Below are 17,587 nucleotides of genomic sequence, written 5' to 3'. Positions count from 1 at the left end.
AAGAAAGAAAATGTTGATTGTCTTCACACTTTATAGATGGCAGTAATAAAATCCTGGAAGTTTTGAATTCTACTGCATATTCCTCTTTCTATAGGACAAAATGAGTTGCAATTTCTTGGGTGATGATCTTGTAACATCTATCCTGGTTGATGGTATTGAAATTTTGTAGCTGTCATACGTGACCTCCATTGAAAAAATGTGGTTAATATATGTCAGCATGATGAACTTCGCCTATAGAGCCTCAACTGGTGTAGATAGTATTATTTAAAAATTGAAATATCTGGAATTACTATGTCTGATAGTATAGCTCATTTGATCCAAAGAATAGTGCTTGTGAAAGGGCTTTGTAAATTACAAAGGTGTACAACTAGGTCATGAGGGAATTTTCTGGCATGGCACGTATTTTGGCTTTGATGCTTCTTAACCCATGTTTATTTTCAGAATCACTTTAAAACGTTTTATGAGTAAAATCATTTGCCTAATTTAATTTGGTCATGCTGAAGAAACATATTAAGATGCTAATTTCATTGATTTTATTGTCCTGTGCATTTCCAATAATATAGGCAGGGGTATAACAAATTTATTGGCTGGCAAGTTTGGTTTCCTTTTTTGTAAAACGTTAAAAAATGTGTAGTGCATTGCAATTTGGAGTGGCTGATTGTTGTTTTATGGTAATTTCCAAAGGTGTTTGATGCTATTAATGTTTCATTATGTATTTTTCTTTAAACTTTTCTTTGATCTCTCTGGACAGATATTTGTTGAATGGTTATTTGTTGAGGTTAAAACACTGATGAAATTGCCAGGAAAAATGTACTATACATGCATACACACACACACACACACACACACACACACACACACACACTTATTTATTTTGAAATATATACACACACATATACATATTTATGTGTGTGTATATATATGTATATATGTATATATACACACACACACATATTTATTTTGGTAAACTATTTTAGAATAATTTTAGATTTACAGAAAACTTGCAAAGATGTGAATATGTATTTTAAATTGCCCTAAGTGATAGTTCCTTAATCAGTATTTCTGTTAAAGTTGAATATTTATAATAAAAATGCCCTTACCTCTGATTTTTGTTCAATAGAGAAGAGTCTTGTTTTAAAGTATATTATGTTTAAGTGAAAGTATGCTGGTTTAGTTACCCTTTTCACTCAAATATCAATTTTCCTGGTTGTAAAATGGCTATCAATTACCATGGAGAACTGTGAAACATAAATGTGTATATGTGTGATTTACATTCTACATTTCTAAGCATGAATAAACTTGATTGAATCAGGACCATAGGGATTATTTAATTATAGAATCGGAAATCTGCCTGGTGAAATGTTCACAATTTTATATTTTTATTAAAAAAGTAGTTTAAAATAGCATGTGCCAAGTTTCTATTCTCCTCTTTTCTATTGTAGTTATATAGTAACATGAAAGAGTTTGTAAGGACAGAGAGATGTTATATTTTACTGAATTTAAGACGCTTTCAGTTGTAAGACATATCATTATTTTATGTATCATTAATGGAAAAAAACCACAGCATTTTAAACTATGATACAATACTAAGATGCCACCGTTTATAAGATACATCCTGATTTCAGAGATGTTGAAATAAAGAAAAATGTGAATTTTAGATCCATGCAAAACATTCATCACTCTAACACAATTATTTTATTTGGAGTTTAACTTTGGACCTCTAGCTTTTTTAGAAGACAATGTGAGAATCATTGATTTGAGTTGTGTTGCTTGCTTTTATGCTCAAATACTGTTGGAGACATGTTCTAATCAGTGTCTCATTTTAAGAAGATATGAAAATTTTCATTGAAGTATCATTTCTATAGATAAATTTGCGTGCTTTTCGGGGATGGAGAATTAAAAGCCAAGTTCGAGTTCTTATAACCTAAGTGTTTGTGCCATGTGGTCTCCAACAGACATTTCATCGTGTCTCTTCCGAATTTCCAGTTTTTCTCTTTACTGATTGATCACTCACTGTCCTACGTTGTAGCCTAAAAAAACTTTTCTCAACCCTGATTCTTCCCCAAACTACTGTTACATGTTTTTCCTCCTCACATTACCTCCCTTTTTTTTCTTTGCCAGCATTGCCTGAGTCCCAGACATTCCTCAACTCAGTTACTTATTAATCAAGTCTTTGCATACGATTTAGGTCTCTACTGCTCAAACTGCTATGTGAGGTCCCCAGTAGCTTTCTAATTTTAGTTCATTTGTTAAAACTCATCTTTACTGCTCTTACATTTGGCTCTCCCACCTCTCTCTGTCCTCTCTCCTTAGCACTGTGGCTACAGTTATTGTCTCTGTGCCAATTTTATAATCCCATGATGCCAGATTTTCTTCCTGTTTCATCTACTGTATTATTAAAAGAATATCGAAACATGAAAGACACACTCCATAAATCTGCCATTTCAATGTATTATTAATTATTCCCACTTTTTAAGTATTTCCAGTCTTAGTTTGACCACATGCAAACACATTTTCCTTCCTTCCTTTCTTTTCTTTCTTTTCCTTTTTCTTTTTTTTTAACTTAATTGTAATCTTGGTAGGCATATTATTTGATTTTCTTCATTCATGTGATATCATTTATTTTCCCATGGTCCATATGGTCTTCATTATTGTCACAATAAAGGACAATAAATGATAGATTCTAGTGTTGATGCACTGTAATTTTCTATGTGCTGTGTCTGTTGTTGGACAGTTCACTTGTTTCCAGATTCTTTATCTGTTTTGTTTTAAAAACATTGTAGCGGAATGTATTTTCATTCATATAACCTTTTGTTTCTCTTGTATTATGTACATAAGATCCATTTCTAGGAGTGCCATTGATTACAAGGGTTTTGAGCATTTTGCTCAATGTTACCTACTTTTTTTTTTTAAACTTTTTTTTATTTAAGTGTTTTTCCAGGACCCATCAGCTCCAAGTCAAATAGTTGTTTCAATCTAGTTGTGGAGGGCACAGCTCACAGTGGCCCATGTGGGGATCGAACTGGTCACCTTGTTACGAGCGCGCTCCAACCAACTGAGTGAACTGGCTGCCCCGACATTACCTGTTTTTAAAGGTGCTGTCCCAATTTACAGGGCCACAAGCAGTTTTAATTCAGGCTCACTAGTACTAAATGTCCAAAAATTATTTTGCTATTTAATAAGTACAAAATATTTCTTTGGTAATTTAATAGTTTGAAAGTGATGACTATTTCACTTTTGTTTTCATGTTTATTTCCTGACTGTTAATGAGGGTGAGCATTTCCATTATGTTTGATATTGAATTAATATTTTCTTATGAATTCTATCCATGTTCTATATCCCGTTTATCTATCTAGTGATATAGTACAAAAGCCGTAACAGAGAAACCTATCTTAGATTGTAGAATTTCTAAATTGTCTTCTCTTTAAACTAGATGTATAGAGACAGTCCTGCTTATTCACAGTCTGGTGGCTTTTACCAGTGTGATGCTTTAAATTCTTATCAATCTTATCACGTTAAATGGGCTTTTTTTGCTCTCCTTGTTACATAGGAATTTGGAGGAAAACCTGGTAACTTTTTCCTTTGTTAACTGGCCAGTTTTGTTATTATGGTAGTAAAATGTGATTCTCTTGCATGCAACAATGTGAGGAAATTTTGTTGCTGAATTGTGCCTAATATTTTTTTTCTGCCTTTGCTTTTTATTTGAAACTGCTTTTAACATGTAGGATGAAACTTCAATAATTTAGATACCATATGATAATTCCGGTCAATGAAAAATGGCTTTCAGGAACCTGGTATAACATTTATGTTGACAATAATTAAGAGACACATTTTTCTGTATTAACCTTATACCAGTTGATACATAGTACAGTTTCAGGAGTAGTTTAGACTTGACTTTTTGGTTAAGTAAATTTATGTAGCAGTGGACCCTGATCTCTTTCTGTAGCACTAGATTCACAGTGGAATGGTTTTTGGCCATAATCTGTGTACCAGCAACTGTTTTGGAATCTTTCTTGACCTTTCCTTGAACTTGCCTTTCGCTTACAGTTACTTTCTTTTACATCATGAATTATGGGTATGTCCTAAAGATGCATGCATAGTTACCATCTTCTTTTTCCTGAGCTCAACCGTCTTCCATTTTAACTTATTTCAAACTCACTTTAAACCACAACGTTGAGCCCTGGGTTCTCTTAACCAGCCACAGACCCATATTTTTAAACTCCTTTCTTGACTTGGTCTTTTTACGGCAGATTCACAAGCTTAAGTGTGCTTGGCCAACAATGTAAATGAGAGTAAAAGCAGGCCTTAGGGTAAGAAAAAATATTTTCCTACACTAAAAAAAGAAATAACAGAGTAAGTGGAGTGATAAATGGCCATTGATGTAGGCTCTGGGTCAGGAAGACAGAGACGTTATCGGAGACTGTGGAGAGTGGGAGACTGCAGGCCCCTTGCAGGCTGTTTGGCGCCCGCCATCTTTGCTGTTTGGGAATATGGGCCCAAAGTGACCAGATCTCCCAGTTTTTCAAGAGAAGCTGTAAATCAGGAGTAGTATGTTGAATATCCTGAATTTTAAAGGATGGGTTGAATTTTCATAAGACACTGCGTGGGCCAAAGAAAATATGCATATGGACCAAGTTTAATTTATAGGCTGTTAGTTTATAACCTCGTCCTGTAAAGGCACTTTAAATTTTGTGTGTTATCATCAAGCACGCCTGCGTCTCCCATCCTTTCATTTTGTTTCTTTGTTCATCCACTGGGAGAACCATCCACCCAGTTATTTAAGCTAATCTCCATTGACACCTTCTTATCTCATTACTTCTTAATTTTGGAGAGAGATCTGGGTCAAGGAAAAGGCTTTTTATGAATTAAGGAAGAGTTGAACATGTTTATAGGCAGAAGAGGAAAGACCAACAGAGAGGATAATGGACAGAGGGAGCCCAGTGTGTCCACTGGGGATGGGATCCGGGACATAGAATCTAGCTGCAGATCTCCCTACCTGATGCTGCTCTAGCTACCAGACTTTTTTTCCCCAGTAACCTTGTTTTAACCCAAATAATTATTTTCTTTTTTCTTTTTATGTGGATGTCATATTTCCTTGAATTTCTTGAGGAAATTTATTATGCTTTAAAACATGTTCTTTGTTTTCCCGTATTAATTATTTTTTTCTCAGGCATTCTTGAATTTCATACTTCATTCCATGTTGCTCATGTCTCTAGAATGGATAATGATGTGTAGGGGAGTTAAAACTTTTCATAGGGTCTCTGACAGGGACAGAGAAGTAAATTGGCGCAAATTAACAGGAGAAAAGCCTACAATTTTGTTTTTTCATGTACATGGAGCTTTCACAGGAAAATGAAGATACAAAAAACCTGTTAGGCCGAAGTGTTTATATATTAGGCTGAACAAAGACTAATCATTGTGAAAAAGTAACTGAAATACTGGGGAGGCTAATGGAAGATAATAGGGTTATTTTTAAAAAGTTTGTTTGGACAGATTCTTCTCAGCCTCAGCTCCGTCTCTGGTGATCAGTGTTTTCCTGCAGGTGCAGGGAGGACGTCTTTCACATGGGAGGTTTATCTCCTGTTTTCCAGAAGAAAAAGGCGTTCAGAGCCTTTATGCACCTGCTGTTTTTTAAGTGCCGTTACCTCAAAATAGTATGCCAAATCTGAATGTTTTGGGGTGTCACGTTCTAAACCCCTTTGACTATCGTAGATTTACGTGTAGCAAATGATAGAACCAGCAGGTTGAATTCACTGTTGTTGTAGAGACTGTTCACCTGGGAGTGTCTGTGGGCTCTGATTTATAGGAGCCAGGGCAGGTAGGGTGGCATTGCCCATAAGATGTGTGGGTGACTTGCCTTCTGAGTGTAGGTAACCTGTGAATTATAAGTAATGTGGAACATTGTCCAGCTTCTCCAGTTCCAAGGATCACTGTGCTGTTTCTCATGGCTTTAATCCAGTGGCTAATACCACCCGTAGCTTCTCATAGAGAAGGGACTGATGTAGGTGTCACGTTCTTTAATTACCTGGTTCATCTTCCAAGGTGTGTTTCTTCTTCCAGAATTTGCTGACATGGTTTTGAGTTCCCCCTAGATTCTGCTAAGCTATTTACTTTTGGCAGTCCATCCTCCTATTTCTAAGGGGTTGCTGGTCTTTCAGATCTATTGAGTTTTGTGTTCAATCTGTATATTTTCTATTTCTCAGAATTTCTCACTTGTGTGCTCTGCTGATGTCATCTGTACTGGGCTCTCATGTACTTCTATGAATTTCTTTGTATTTTTATCTTATTAAATTTTGTTGAGATGGGGAGGGGAAAAAGGTAAATTTGTAGAGTATTAACAGTTTTGACCCAGAAGGCTTTTCTTTTTATGCAGTTTTGCTTTTTCTATTTCTGCTCAAGCTGTTTCCCTTTAATCCCCTCTCTGTATGTACAGATTTCAAATAATTTGCTATTTGCTTTTGAGACATCTATGACATTGCCTGTAAGGTTCTTTGGCTTGGAATAGTTTTGCCCTGTCGTTTTGCTTGGCAAATACTATTAGGGAAGCATATAGCTCCATAGTTCAAGTCAAGGCCTAGGTTCAAAACTGGGATCCAGTACCACTTAGTAGCTGTGTCACCTTGTAGAATTAATCTTTATCTCCTCCATCCCGCCTGAGAATCATGGCTACTAATAGTAACTGCCACCTATTTTAATATTGTTGTGAACAGATGGGATAGTCAAGGTAAAACACCTGGGACATAGTAAGTCCTGAAACATTGTTAACTTAAAAGCTTAGGTGAATGCATTCTTACCTGGACAGCTCCACTCAGGTGTGTCATTCTCTGTTTGCTGTGCCCCATTTCCTTCCAGTCTTCCTCCTCCTTCTCCAGACCCCAAGTTAGAACTAAAGTTCCCTGCTCTTGCCCCAGCAATTATTTTTTTTTCATGCTGATACTATAGTGCACATCTTACAATTTACTTTTATTTCAGTTAGTTGGGGAGTACCATGTTTCCCGAAAATAAGACCTAGCCGGACCATCAGCTCTAATTGATCCTTTGGAGCAAAAATTAGTATAAGACCTGGCATAATATTATAATATATTATATTGTATTATACCCAGTCTTATATTGTATTAAAATAAGACTGGGTCTTATATTAAATTTTGCACCAAAAGATGCATTAGAGCTGATGGTCCAGCTAGGTCTTATTTTTGGGGAAACACGGTATTGCAGTCATTAGATATGGTCTTTTGGTAGGCTCGTGTTGCCTTTTCTCCCCCCAGGAAAATTGAATTAAAGCATTTATTTCCTTGTATGACTTTAAATTTAAAAACCTTTAAAATTCATAGTGGGATCCCCATTTTGGCTAGTGTGTCAGTCAAGGTTCTCTAGAGAAACAGAAGCAATACACACATGCATACACACACACACGTTTATTTATTTATAAAAGATTTATTTTAAGGAATTGACTCATGCAATTGTGGGGCTGGAAAATCTAGAATCTGTAGGACAGGCTGACAGATTGGAAACTCAGGCGGAAGGAGTTGATGCTGAAGTCATGAGGTAGAATTCCACGTTCTTTTGGAAATCTCCGTCTTTGAGATTAAGACTGTCAATGATTGGGTGAGGCCCACCCACATTATTGGGTGTGCTCTGAAGGAAAGAACAGAGAAGTCGTGTAGCAAAATTATGGCTTAATAAATTCAATGACTGTTAGACTGGTAAACTTAGTGCATACCCTTGAGGGTCCTCTACTTTACCAAAAGTCAACTGGTAATCGCTGTTAATTACATCTACAAAATATCTTCACAGCAACATATATATTAGTATTTAACTAAGTAACTGAGTACTATAGTGTAGCCACGTTAACATAACACGACCCATCACACCTAGTGTAGGCTTAACCAATGTAGAAAGACATGATGTGATTGGTTAAGTATTATATCAGTAGATTTAAGCCATAGATGCTGATGTCATCAGACTTCCAATTGAATGTTCATTCATGCTTCAAGTTCTTAACAACAATTATTTTTTTTAATAACTGAAGAGCATATATGGTGATTGTGAGGTCTGTGCATGTTTATCCAGTCTAAGGAGGCTGTTTCCCCCATTTTGCGTAAATATATGACAGTTATGATTTGAGCCTGTTTCCTTCATGCTTATTTTTAGTGAAAAGATCTGTATATTGGCTGAATTTCAAACATTTTATAAAGAACTGGTTATTTAGAATTCAGGCCAAATGCACAGTTGTTACTGTAGAGAGGAAAGCAAACATTGCCTTCTGATTATTCAGTGTGCTCTGAAGGAAAGAACGGAGAATTCGCGTAGCAAAATTATGGCTTAATAAATTCGATGGCTGTTAGACTGGTAAACTTAGTACATACCCTTGAGAATGAAAACTAATGGTTTCCCCTAACATATTTCTAGTGTATTCCATTGCAGTTCATTTCTTTTGCTAACCTGTATAAATTGCTTCTTACATAAGTGAAGATTGTCACCTCTGCTTAAAATAGAAATCTATTCTATGGACTATAGAATTGCTCTTTTTAAAATAGTGCTGTTAGAAAGCAAACCAAATGAATTAGAGCTGAATCAACTAGAACTGTCACTTAATGTCTCTATATAATTTACCGCCCTGTTGTAAAGATTTTGTATATACTCCCATCCTTATAAAGTATGAACCATTATATTTTAAATTCTGAACACTATTGTATAACTTTTAAAATCAAGAAAAATAGATTGTATTTTGGATGCCAAATTTAAGTACATAGCTTATGATAGTCCCAGTTGTTAAAATTTGTTAACCTTATGTGGTATGAAGAACCTTTCTGCTTTGAGGGTAGTTAGTAGGCTCCTGAGTGCGTTTCACTCTGACCTTGGTCAGGTCAGCTTAGCAAATGGTGACACCAGTGCTGATCCTAGTCAGAGGCTATGGATACAACTCTGAGAAACTCTGCTCATAGGAATGTTTCGTTTTGTTCTTAATCCAGTTGTATCGATTTGAAAAGTTGTTTAGTTTTTTGGTAGAAAGTGATACTGTTCTAATAAATATTTTAAATGAATCCATAGTCTTAATTGGTATGAGCCTAAGAGAAACAATCTCATCTGTTGTGGTAGCCAACTAACACAATAACAGATTTTGGGGGTCTTTTTTAAAAATACTTTTTTTCTTTTGTAAAGCCACAATGTGATGATTCCTTGTAAAGTATTTTGGTTAGACTTTGGGAAATGAAGAACTCTTTTTTTCTTTAAATAATGAACAAAATCTGCAGTTTTGTTTTGTTTAACCTAGTATTTGGCTCAATATTGTGTTCAGAGTTATAGGGAATTATATTATTATCTCATGGAGGACTTGTTTCTATCTCTGAAACATCCACAATATTGAGCACAAAACTGTGTGAAGCTTTTAATGACTTTTAAGTAGTATTGACCCCGCCTTCAGTGAGCTTGTAATCTAATTTTAGAAAGATTTAATTTGTAACTAATTTCTTTCTGAAAAAGTATTTAGGGATATTGTCCCTTTGACTTTTTCCACACCGATGCATTTAGCATCAGAGATCACTGACTTTGCTGCAAACAAACCACATTTTGTTTTCCTATTCTCCTGTTGGAATTTGGGTTGTTTGCAGTTTTCTGTGGTTATGAACAGTTGTATTTGTCTCGGGGTGACAGTTCTGATTACCATAACGTTCGTGGAATTGCTGGCTGGTACGATATGCCCATGCTTGATGGTTTTCAAAGTGATGGTACCACCGTGTTGCCCCGAAAATAAGACCTAGCTGGACAATCAGCTCTAATGCGTCTTTTGGAGCAAAAATTATAAGACCTGGTATTATATTATATCATATCATATCATATATCATTATATTATACCTGGTCTTATATTAAAGTAAAATAAGACCAGGTCTTATATTAATTTTTGCTCCAAAAGACACATTAGAGTTGGTTGTCCGGCTAGGTCTTATTTTCTGGGAAACATGGTAACATAAAACTACCACCAGAGTCTGAGGTTTCCATTGTCCCACACCTCTGCCACACACCTGACATTGTCTGACTTTTTAAAAGGAGCCAGGCTCGTAGGTGTGGGAAGGTGCTTTTTATGTGTATGTCTCTAATTACTAAAGAAACTAAGAATCATTTCATGTATTTAAAGACCCTCTGTATTTCCTTCTATAACTTTTGTCCATTTTTTTCTTGGATTGTCTTTCTTATAAATTTATAAGATATATATATATTCCAAATACTTATATTTTGTTGGTCATGTGTTTTCTGATTTTTGCTTTTTTCTTTTATTTTTTTATGTTATCTTTTAATGAATAGAACTTCTTTATTTTAAAATACAGTGAATTTATTATTTTTATTTTTTGTGTTATTGACCTATTCTGAGGCCATAAAATATACTTTTGTCTACTAAAATTTTTATAATCTTGCCTTTTACATGCAAGTCTTAAATTGGAATTGATTTTTATGTAGAGTGGAACAGGGATTCAATTTAATTTCCCCCCATTTATTTAAGTATCCAGATATTTATTTTTTATCAGTATAGACTCATAGGTATTTGTATTATCCTATGGGTTCTAACCTATTAATGTAAGTTTTTAATTTTATTGTTCAAATTGTCTCAGGTTTGGTCCCTTCCCATTGGTTCCAATGTCCGTTTGATAAGTCTCATCTTTTTTGAGCACTTCCTTACTTTCTTGTACCACAAGATGTTCCAGGTTCATCTGGTACTTTCCCTGCTCCAGCTTCGCAGCCAGACATTTATTTCTCCAAGTTGCTCTCATTCTTTTTGTCAGAGGACGGTATTTAGAAACCAGTAACTGGGCGCTGGATGTACCCACTGCTACTGGGGTATCATGGGCCCTAGGTTCTCTCAGGACAGAGCTAGGAAATACATATGTATGCACATACCTACCTCTATCTGTATCTGTCTGCCTGTCATCTCTGGAAATATGTATTAAAAACCATGATATCTCTGTTTCAAGCCCAGCACCACAGAGTTCATTCTGACCATTTCTATTCTTTCTTTGTTTTGTCTCTGGCCTCAGAGTATATACTAGTCAAGATACTGGTTTCCGATGTGGTATGTTAGTTCTTTTCTTCTGTGCTCCCTTAAATGTGGTTATGTTGTGTATTTGTAATGCAGTTCATTTGTTACTGATTGTGTTTCATTTTGAATTAACCGCATATAGGGTTGATGTCAATTCATAAATGTCAAAACTACGCAAGAAGATGTATTTGGGGAGCTGTCACTCCCCCTCTATTCCTTGTGTTCTGTTCTCATTATTACTCCCATTGCTACCCCCAGTGGCTCCATGATGCCTGTAAGATAAAATTCAAACTCAGTGTGACCAACAAGTTGCTCTGTCATCTCGGTCTTAGCAAGTCCACGTGCAGCACGTTCTGCTGCCTCAGATTTCTTGTTATTCCTCAGATGTGACCGGCTTGCTCATGCCTCTGTGTCGTGCACATTCTCTCTCTCTGCCTGGAATGATATTCTATTTCCTCTTACCTGGCCCATCTTTAATTATTCAAAACCCATTTCAAGTTTTACCTACTGTATGAGGACTTCCTTTCTTTACCCTCCTCTTTCCACTTGCATTTCACCCCTCCTACAGTTAATAATTCTCTCCTGATAATTCATAGCTCCATAGCACTTGTGAATGTTGTGTAACTTTTATGACATGTAAATTAGTGATGTGTAAAGACAGGAACTTTATCTTTGCCTTTCAAGCATCTAGTCCAGTTTCTAGCACATATCGGTTGTGCGGTAAATGCAGTACAGTGAGTGGATTTCAGTTCTTTTCACTTATTGCTTTTAGTCCTTTGCTCTTTATTTCCCTCATGGTGTAAGCTCCTACTACTAATAGAATGTGACTCCTTCTAATGGGATGCCCCTGATCTTGCTGTCTCTGGCGTTTTTGTATTCTCTGCCTCTCCTGATATGTTTGGGCATGACCCTGGTAATTTAATGGCTTCTTATGATCCCTGGGAAGTTACAATATCTAATTAAATTTTAGATGCGGTATTGAGGGACAAAATGACATCAAGGTAAAGAAGTGGTTTAAAATATGGAAGCCTAGAAAGTCTAGATATTTGATCTGTCGGGTTTGCTTCCTCACTTGGAAAGCCGATACTTCCTACCCAGCTAATCTGTTAGATTGGAAGAAATTGTTGTGCTGGAAACAGATCCCTTCAACTGTCTTTTAAGACCCCTAGTCAGCTTTTATAATGTCATTATTTGTGTCCAAAAGGCAAGTTCAGTGACCTTCCAAACTGTGTTTCTAAGCTGCTTATGTTACTTTCTATTCTGCATAGATTATTCAGCAGATTATGTTAAAATATAGGGGCTCATTTCTACCAGTCTCTCTATCCACCATCTGTAACTTTACTCTCTCCCTCTGTATTGCCTTCTCCTCCTGCCACTCCTGTGTGTTCTAATCATAGCTCATTCTCCATAGTCTTATCTGGAACTCGGAACAGAGGTGTAGTTCAGTGCAGACATCACACTAAATAAAGGGGGTTTCAGGACCGTGTATTGTGAGGACACAGGCTTGCTGGTACCTCAGTGTTTGCTTTCAGGGAGTGTGAGCCACGAGAAAGCATCCACTTATACTACTGACCCGTGTTCTTTATTTATTAAAAAAACTTAACATATTTTACTTTTTTATTCAAGTATAACACATCTAAAGGCAAGTGAATCGTAAGTGAACACATTGATGATGTTTTCCAAATTGAACGTAATCATGAAACCACCACTCAACCCAGGAAATCCAGTGTTACTGGCCTACCAAAATTCCCCTTTCACCTCCTCCCGGTCTCTCCCGGGGAGTAGTTACCCCACACTCATAGGTAACTACTATGCTGACTTACAGAGTTTTACCTATTTTTGAACTTTATGAAATGGAATTATACCATATAGTCTCTCCTGTGTCTGGCTTCTTTGTCTCAATGTTATGTTTGTGAGATTCATTTGTGTTCTTGCATTAGTTATGGTTCATTTATATTCATTACTGTATAGCAGGCAAACTACAGCTTGTGGGCTGGTTGCCTGTTTTTGTAGATAAGGTTTTATTGGAACACAGCCACACCCATTCATTTACATATTGTCTGTCACTGTTTTCACACTCCAAAGGCGGAGTTGAGTGGTTGCAATAAATAGGGCACAGAGACTGTATGGCCCAAAAAGCCAAAATCATTTACTACCTGGCCCTTTGCAGGAAAAGCTGACTCACCCCTTGCTGTATAGTATTCCGTTGTGTGAATACTCCATAGCTTATTTGTTACTGAGGTTTGGCTATTACAGTAAATGCTGCTTTGAATATTATTGTGTGTGTCTTTGGGACCTACGTATCTGTATGTGCGTTCCTGGTAGGCATTTTCCGAGCAGAGGAAATGCTGGGGCACAGTGTATGTGTCTGCTCTGCTTTATTAGACACTGCTGAACAGTTTTCCAGTTCACCCCACCACCAGCAGGGTGTGAGAAACGATTTGCTCCACATCCTAAGACTTGGTGTTGTCAGATTTTTAGTTTTAGCCGTTTTGATCTGTATGTAATTTTATCTCACTGTGGTTTTAACTTGTGTATCCATGGTAATGAATGAGGTTGAGCATCTTTTCATATGCTTTATTCTGAATGAGTTCTTTGGTGGATATATGTGCTACAAATATCTTCTTCCATTCTGAGACTTGCAGTTTTATTCTTGTAGTGATGTTTTTATTTGTATTTTTGTAATCCTGAAAGGGATCAAGGTATGCCTCCCCAAAATATCCCACATTGGCGTAAGGATTATTTTGAGCTGAAGGAAATTGAGAAATAGCAGACAGTGGAAAAAGCTCTCTGCACAAGTGTCCATTTGTAAAGGGGCACCCATCTTCCATACTAAGAAGAGAACAGTTCTTATCACCAAAGAAAGTTGAGTCTACATAACAAATCTTGCAAAAAAATCCTTATTTATCATGTTTCCTAGTCATCTTCCCACAATTTATAATCCATAAGAGCCCCAAACCCCTTTTCCTTCGTCTAGTCACATCTCCACAATTTATTGTCCTTTGTTAAAATGGTATATAAACCCGGGGTCTAACGGCTTCTTTGGGTTTTCACTTACTTTCTGTGACATCCCCATGCAGGTAAAAATGTTTACATCAATAAAGAAACATATGCTCTTTCTCCTGTTAATTTATCTTTGTCAGTTTAATTTACAGGCCCCCAAGATCTAAGCCTTAGAGAGTAGAAGAAAAGTTTTTTCCTCCCCTACAAACTAACTAATGCCAACTGCATGGTTAAATCTTACATACACTGAGGAAAGTGAAATTAGACATGGTGTTTGTAGATACATGGACAGTAGCTATCCTTAGCTTTGTCAGGCAGGGCACACCCTAGGAAACAGCAGCCATAGATTTTTGTGGCTTTAAGTCCTTCTTAATTAAGGGTTGATTTGCTACATTGTTATTTGTCCTGGGTTCTGAGTAGAGACAATGTTCTTACCTTTGAGTATTAAAAACCATTCCAGGGTCTTAGAGTCCCCAGTTCTATGGGTGTGTATCTTTAGCATTCCCTGGTATGCTGAATATTGAAAGATTTCATTAAAATGGAGTCACATATTTGAATCAGATATGTGTATTTTTTTGAGAACTATTTCTTCAGCTCCCTGAATTTAGAAATTTAGAACCTAAAGCTGATTTATCTAACTTTAGGTTGCATCAGATTGAATAGACTAGATGTGTGTCATAAGGAGCAGACTACATGATTTTTGAGGTCCATTTAATAATTCTGTTTTTGTTTTATAAGTAGCATTCCAGAGCAATATTACTTGAGTAGGATGTATTTTGTTTGTTTTGTTTTTTTGGTGGTCAGATGAAGCTGCAGATGATTTGAAGTTGAAAATATTTAGACACTCTAATATTACAGATATTTTCTCTAATTTCTAATTTCATTGCAGCTGCTTATTTTAATAAGGCTGGTATGCTGCTTTCAGGAAAAAAGATAAAACTTGTGTTATGCAACTATTTTATTTTAGTGAAGATGCTTCTGTACTTAACTGTTGTTTTCCATTATTTTAAAACTGTTTTCTATTTTTCTTAACTTTTTTCCAGGTTGTTCATTATTACTGTGGATGCTACTTGTCTAAATTTCTGCAGCCATGGCACAAAAATACAGTAAGTACTGTAGCATATTTCCTATGACTCTCTCCTTTAAAAAGTACTGTTCACTTTCTGTCTTTAAATTTCTCATTGGAGCAGTGGAAATGTAGAAACAAAGTTTTTAAAATCTGCTTTTCTCAAAGGGATCAATTCATTTGGTCATCTGCGTTTTGAATCTGTAGCTTTATATACAAATCTATGATGATAGTGATTAACTTCATCTTCTGATGAACACAGTCTAGCTCGGGCTATTCCCTGTAAATACCAGCAGGATGGATATTAGGGTTGGAGCCATAGGATGTGTCCAGCTGGTCCCCCATGTTACTGAGTTGAACAACTGACCGAAGCTCCAGGCTGGTCCCTGATTAGGGGCAATCCCATCCCTGCTTTGTCTATGACTGACTCATCATGCACAAAGCATCAGTGAGTGCTGGGCATTACCTGGACAGAGGGATGGTTTCAGGAATGGTCCAGTAATTCTGTTCTAGCCTATGAGACTCCAAGGTAGGTTTGCCAGAGCTTCTGGCAGAAGTCTTCTAATAAACAGAGCCACAGGAAGAGCCTGCCTCTCTTTCTCTTCTTCTGGATGTTGTTTTGTGCCAGCGTGAGGTCTGGTGTGTCTGCAGCCTGGGCAAGAAGCCACACAGGGTGGAGGGCAGAGAAGCCAGCCCTGAAGCCTGTGTCTCCTCCAGAAGTCCACGCTTGGAGCCAACACATTTCCTCTTTGTTTAAGCCAGTTTGCGTTGGGAGCCAAAACATCCCAAGTGATTCACTCAATCTCCATTTTATTTTTAGTAATCCATTAGTTTCTCCCTGGGAAATGTGGGAGTAATTACAAAGCAAGGCAAAATAATACCGTTCAATTAAACTGGCAGGGTGTGTTGGTGTTGACTGGTACCCTCTTCGTTCTTAATAGCTAACAGGTAGTGATTTAGTATTCAAAGGCAAGATAATAAAATATATTGCTTTCAGATGCCCCCCTACCCCACCCCACGCCCCCTGAAGGTTTTGCCTTTTAATCAACCCACTTGGGCTGTGAATGTTGAAAAGGGTCTTGGACTATTGGTCTGAAAACGATCCCCTTATATGGTGTGTATTTGGCAGTGCGGACCTATTCTTAGAACAATCTCTACCCCAAACTTCTAATTCCTCGTTTGTTTTTCAAAAACTAATACGAATATTCCAAATATAAAAACTATATAAGGAATAATATAACAAAATATCTTTGTGTATCCTCCCACAACACACTAGAGAAGTCAAATTTTTACCAATTCTTAGAATAGTTAAAAACCCCGGGGTAAGCCTCCCTAACTGCCGTGCCCGCCTCTGCCCCTGAGGAACCACTGTCCTGGTTTTGGTCTTTCTTCTCCTTATGCATTTGTTTGTCCTTTTACCACACACGTGTAGTGTGATTTTTGTATGCTTTGTAACTTCAGGTACATGTAGATACTATGTATATTTGTTGTTTAAAATCTCCAAGGAGGTTAGAATAAATTCAGGATCACGGAAAGAGGCTATAAATTTGTTCTCAGATATTTGTCCAAAGATTGATTATTAGGCATCCTCGTGATCTGTACTAAAATGTGTTCGATTTGAAGTGGTTGGTGAGTTTCATCAACATGCTGACAGCCTTTTATATTATCTTCAGGAATCTGGTGCTCGGTCTGCTACTGAGTTCACTTTCTGTACCTACCTGATTCTGCACTCCTGTGCAGGTTTGGCACGTGCAGGACATTTTTAGACCAACTATGCCAAAAATGAGCTTTTCAGAATGAGTTGCCTTTTTCATTTAAATAGCTCTATTCATCCTGTGGTCTATATGAATGCTTTTGGCAAGCTTAGGTAAATTTTATGCGTTTTTCTGCACTCTGGCAAATAGTTATCACACCTACAAAATTTACTTCTGTGCATTCTAAATTTGTCAGTAGCAGCAGTTGTAAAAGAAGCATCCACTGCTATGAATATACTGCGAAGCATGGTACCTTGAACCAGTACTGTGGGGGAGGAACAAACAATTTTACTTCTACCCTTCTAAGTTCTGGCTGGACGGAAAATTAACATGGGACAGATTCACAGGAGAAAAGTGACCGAATTTATTACATATGCACATATGGGTGTTCCACACAAATATGAGACCTGAGGACAGATTGGGCAGTTCAGGCTTTTATGCCATCTTGAGCTAAGGAGACCTGTTCGAGGTGGGTTGTGGTTTGGGGCTTCAAAGGGCAGGATGGCAATTCCCACTGAGATAGGAAAACAAATATTTGGTAAGTAAATGTTTGCTGGGCCATCTTCAACAATGGGCAGTAGAGAGGACTTTGATCAAAAGGGCCTTGCTGGGTGGCTCCCCATCACGCACTAGTTCCTACTAAACTATAGTTACCTGTGATCATAGCTCCCTTCCTGGGGCTGCCCTGTGTCTACATTCTTTTAGGCGGTTTCGGGGAAGGGCAAAGGCTTT

At 37.0% G+C, this 17,587-nt stretch overlaps 1 protein-coding gene across 18 annotated transcripts in view; it reads left to right on the top strand.

Moving 5' to 3' along the window:
- SIPA1L1 (signal induced proliferation associated 1 like 1) overlaps positions 1-17,587 on the top strand; it is a 347,617-nt gene that overhangs the window by 140,047 nt on the left and 189,983 nt on the right. For all 18 annotated transcript variants that reach the window (XM_074327276.1, XM_074327274.1, XM_074327262.1 and 15 more), the window contains one exon: positions 15,079-15,141. The gene's annotated coding sequence lies outside the window, so the exon portion shown is untranslated. The remainder of the gene's footprint in view (positions 1-15,078; positions 15,142-17,587) is intronic.

Source organism: Rhinolophus sinicus, linkage group LG03 (genome assembly GCF_036562045.2).
Source record: "Rhinolophus sinicus isolate RSC01 linkage group LG03, ASM3656204v1, whole genome shotgun sequence".
Lineage (NCBI taxonomy): Eukaryota > Metazoa > Chordata > Mammalia > Chiroptera > Rhinolophidae > Rhinolophus > Rhinolophus sinicus.
Note: the sequence above shows the minus strand (reverse complement) of the source record. Positions and strands in the feature narration are given on the sequence as shown.